This window comes from Montipora capricornis, chromosome 9, assembly GCF_036669925.1.
Source record: "Montipora capricornis isolate CH-2021 chromosome 9, ASM3666992v2, whole genome shotgun sequence".
NCBI lineage: Eukaryota > Metazoa > Cnidaria > Anthozoa > Scleractinia > Acroporidae > Montipora > Montipora capricornis.
In genome coordinates this window covers 7,685,271-7,690,270 of record NC_090891.1, presented here as the reverse complement: position 1 = coordinate 7,690,270, position 5,000 = coordinate 7,685,271, and the positions used below count along the sequence as shown (strand labels likewise).

The window sequence follows — 5,000 nt, the reverse complement described above, 5'->3', positions numbered from 1 at the left end:
TGTTTTAGTTTTGATGAAACGGATAATAATGGCTAGCCAAGAGGGTCTTTTTAATAATTTAAGCTCATTGCATAAAACAAATAAATAGCTGTGGGATTTCGTTAACTATAAAGGGTTGAAAAAGGAGAATACCTCACGGATTTTAATACAGAGAATCAAACAAAATCAGTGCGTTTCAAACTGGTTTAAGGCGATTTGGAAATGAAGGCATAACTTATCTCAACTTAATATGAGAGTATTAAAGCTGGAGAATGAAAATTCATGTAAGCTGATTTTAAAAAAGTTGCCTTTGCATTATCTTGAAAATTGTAAATGACTGGAAGTAAACGTAGGATAAACATTGTCGAACTTTGGGAGACATCTCAATTTCATGTTTAAGAATTATGATTTACCAAAGTGAAAGTGATTTTAAAAGATTTCAAATATTCAGTTGTTATTGTCTTAGTATATACCACACATAGCATACCAAAGAATAACTGATTCGAAGTATTACGCACGGCAGAGATTTTAATAAAAATGCCCATCTTCAAAGAAAACACCTGTCATTTTCCATGATTGTTAAGAAATAGCGATAACAAGGGCATTATTTCACGCCCTAGAGGCAACACGCTGGGGATTTGGGCAAGAAATGAGGTTTTTATTTTCTCTTGACATGAAAGAAGGGCAAAAAATCATGTTCCTTCAAGAAAAGTAAAAGAAAATCGAAAAAAGTCGACCAAAATTTTTGTTTGCCGTTCTAAGGAATCTTTTTTTAGGAACCTTTTTATATATTATACACTTAAATAAAGTTTCTTTCCTTTCCTTTTTTTTCCAGTCTAAAGTCAAACAACTGACTTCTCGCTCAACTCACTGGCGAATAACCAGCAGCTTTCAGCCGGATGGGCTTGACTATAGGTGGGGATCACGTTCGAGAAAATATCAAAAACTTCGACTCGATCGATTTCGGAGGAGCATGAGTTTGCAGGAGAATAGAATATATCAATGTTCGCGGACATAGCTGCAGCGACTGTCGTACAAGTTGCTTTCAGCGTAACGAAGAGATTCTGCACTTCGACAGTTCAATTTTCCGGTGTGAATTTGAAGAGAGTCATGACTCTCTTCCAGGACCAGTGCATCGAAAGGAAGGGGAAGTTCGAATGAGGTCGAATGCGGTATGGTATGGACAACTGCCAACAATTGGTTGGTGGGTATGTTATCGCCTTGTCTTTTCTGGTTTCTAACGCGGTAATCTGCCTTCAACAACGGGGCATTCGAGACGTCTTGAAGTCCAATACAACATTCAGATCAAATGTAGTGCGACCGAAGGACACCATTGCTTCGTCTAGTCAAGACGGGGTAGTCTACTAGCCTCCCACACGAGTTTACCCAAAAGTGGATTGTTCCGTAATCCACGAACGGAAGTAATCCACCAACGAGGAAATCTACATTAACTAATAGAAATGCAGAAAACCAGTATAATAATAATAATACTAAGACTAATAATAATAACAATAATAATAATAATAATAATAATAATAATAATAATAATAATAATAATAATAATAATAATAACTTTATTCATTCAATACAAGGAAAGGGAGAGATACCAGAGGTTATCCCTATACGAGGGTATCCGCCCAGTTGTTATTAGGGAGCTTACGAAACAAGGACGACGACGGCTACGAGGACTTCATTTAAAAATACAATTTCGCGTTATTCGTATCACTACGAAGCTATTTCATGTCGTTTTGCGTTAAAAATGTGTAGTAACTGTCGAGGAATTAAACTGGTATCAGTGGCTTGCAAGCGTAGAGAGTGAACTGAAAATTTATCGTCATGTGCTAACGTCCTCCACAGAACCTTGAATTTGGTCATTTCACGTCGTCATTTAGGAGATGACGGCAAAGAAATGTACCAAAATGTAAAACGCACGTACAGAGCGTGTAGAGCCATTGTTTTTGCTCACTAAACCTATTGTTTTGAAGCATCTTCGTTGCCGTCGGCGTCGTCGTTTCGTAAGCTCCCTAATGATCTAGAGTCGATTTTGAGGAGGAGGAAAACCGGAGCACCCAGAGGAAAAAACCTCGGAGTCAGATTGAGATCGACTAAAACTCAGCCCACATACAACCTCGCTTTGCTTCATCCATTTTTCCAGAGGAAATTAATTATAAGGCCAACATTTATACAGTTTTAACATTATTGTGAAATGTCACTCGGGCCCGGCAATACGGGGAGTGTTACACTGTTATTTTCAAGGAGTAGATTTAACTCCAAAAAGGGAGTTTAAAAAAAAGGTACAAAACCACTCCATTTTTGGAGTAAAATTCACTCCGGTATTGCTTACTCCGTTTTTGGAGTAAAATGTACTCCTATATCTTTTACTCTTTGTTGGGGTAAAAATTTACTCCAGTATTGTTTACCCCTCCTGTGGTGTAAAATTCACTCCAATACAAGGGTAAATTTTATCCTTCTATTGGAGTGAATTGAACTCTTTAAATGGAGTTCAATTTACCCTTGACAGAGTTAAATTAACTCCAAAACTGGGGTGAGACAAAAAGGTACAAAACCACTCCTTTTCAAGAGTAAAATTTACCCTCTTATACTTTACTGCCCTTGTCAGAGTAATATTTACTCTCTCTACAGAACACATTCACCCTCACTAGATCTACTGTACCTTCATTTATAGTCAGATTTCTCATAAAACCATGAAAAGTTCATTTTTTTTAAATATTATGTAAAGAAAAGACCAGGTTTACAATGAAGCATCTAATACTGGTAATTTTAATCATAAGATTGCAAAGAATGCACATCGATATGCATGATAAATACAATCTGTATACACATACAAATACATCACAAAAATCAAAGCTATCTTTATTCTAATTATTCGGGCAATAATAAAATGGCAATCAGCTGTATGTGTTCTTGCCTTAAACAAAGATACATTGAGTGGTTTGTGTTTTGATTACAGATTGCAACAATGAATGGCTTCAAAATAACTTCAATTACAAAAACTAAAGCAAACAACATACTTGGATAAATGTGACTCAGTATAACAAAATGGGTTTTATGTACATGTAATACAAGTCAGTCTTACAGAGAGAAGTCAAACGTAAAAAAATGGAACATGCCTTATGATAACTGATGCAAAAATTTTGCCATCGTTGACCTTTACCAATGTGTTCTTTTTTTCTCCAACAGAATTGTTTTCAAAAAGAAAAAAAAAAAACACAGAACTTAGGCAGATAATTTACATTAAGAAAAAAGTAAAAACTCTTTTTGTTTCCAAAAAGAAGAAAAAAAAACCCCTGAGATTAAGCTGATAATTAAGTATGCTCCCAGCAAAACAATTACAGCGAATAAGAGTTTTAACAAAACCTTGCTTTCTGCCACAAGGTAAATGTCTCTAGTTCAATTAGTGTGCCAGAAGCAACAATCCTTGCAAATGTTGTTTTTAGAACCTCTCCATTGATTGACTCATCATCCTTAAAAGTAATTAAAGAGAATAATGATTAGTATCACCCCTTCCAAAATTAAGATCATTTGACAATATTCTAACAAAATAGGAAGAAAGCACAAATCTAATACATCCCTAATCCTGAGAAACAAAAGACACCAGCCACCAATTTTGGTGCACCAAATAAATGGAACCACATGTAATACCGGTACTTGCATGAGATTATATCTGTAACATTGTTCTTGATTCATTGAGTAACTCAGTTAACTATCAAATTAATTTTGTCATAATGATAAAAGTACACATATAGTGGTGGAACTCATGGAACAAATCTTGAAAATATATTGCCAGATGCTTTCTTTGTCTTCAACACTTTTCCAAAAAAATTATGTGTGATGACGTATTTAGAATTATCTCATTTAACAGTAGTTCAAATTTTAAACTGAAAGCAGATATTGGGTGAGACAATGGATAAATGAAACTGCAGCATCATCTTCCGCTAATCGCTCGGCATTACTAGTCTATACGTACACAGGCCTGTAACTCAGACAGTGCTTTATAATTATTTTATTGCAGTGACTGTCAAGAATTAGTTGTTAAAGTGTAATTTATGTGAGTTATTTGTAAATATCTATATGCATCAGTTGTTTAAAAGCAACAATCAGCTTCTAAGTCTTTCAGACTTTCAGCTGTTTGACTGCATTACGGGTTTTTTACAGAAACATGCTTCAAAGGAATTTTTTCATTGCACCAACCTTTTCTTTTATCTGAGGGTTTCCTCCAACTCCTCTTCCATAGATGATACATGTAGTGGTATGTAGGGTTTTGCTAAAAGCAGGCCCGCGGCCCAGCGGCCCGCGGCCCGTCACGGCCCAGCGGCCCACGGCCCGCGAAGGCCCGGAGGCCCGGTAGCCCAGTCCTCATTTTCCACACTTTTTCTGTCCAGCGGTAAATCCACGCACATGCACAGATCTGCATCGGGTTTGGAAGTGCAAAATGGACGACGGTGAGTTTGAATTCGTTTACCATTTTAATCATTTGAATCCTTGTTTCTGTTTGTTGTTGTAAACAGACGAAACAACAGAGAATGACAACATTTTTCACGTAGCAACATGCAACGAAAGAAAGGATCGAAAAGGATTGAAATGATTATTAAAATGGTAAACGAATTCAAACTCACCGTCTTTCATGTACGCGCCCAAACCCGATGAAAATCTGAGCATGCGCGTGGATTTACCGCTGGACAACAAAACTGTGTGGGCCGCCGGGCCGCGGGCATGCTTTTAGCAAAACCCGTGGTATGTACTGTATGTTGCAAGAAGAAGGCATCTTCTTGCCTAGCCTCAGCACTTTCTGTAACCAACTCTTTGTCCAAACTTCCCAGCAATCTTTTAATGAACCAGTTCCCAGCTGTACCCACCTCCAATTTGAACTGTTAATCAACAAATAAATATAGTGAAACGTTTCAGTTTTCTTGGAAAAAATAATTCATAATCTCAGTCACATTTCCAAACAAAAATTATTACCGCTACTTACAGATAAAAGATGTCACAAGAATTTCATC

At 36.6% G+C, this 5,000-nt stretch overlaps 1 long non-coding RNA gene across 1 annotated transcript in view; it reads right to left on the bottom strand.

Moving 5' to 3' along the window:
* Positions 1-2,832: 2,832 nt before the first annotated feature.
* LOC138015963 (uncharacterized) overlaps positions 2,833-5,000 on the bottom strand; it is a 4,128-nt gene continuing 1,960 nt past the window's right edge. Inside the window, exons 2-3 of the long non-coding RNA XR_011125678.1 lie at positions 4,192-4,868; positions 2,833-3,464 (exon numbers count right to left, since the gene is read on the bottom strand). This is a non-coding gene — a long non-coding RNA (uncharacterized lncRNA). The remainder of the gene's footprint in view (positions 3,465-4,191; positions 4,869-5,000) is intronic.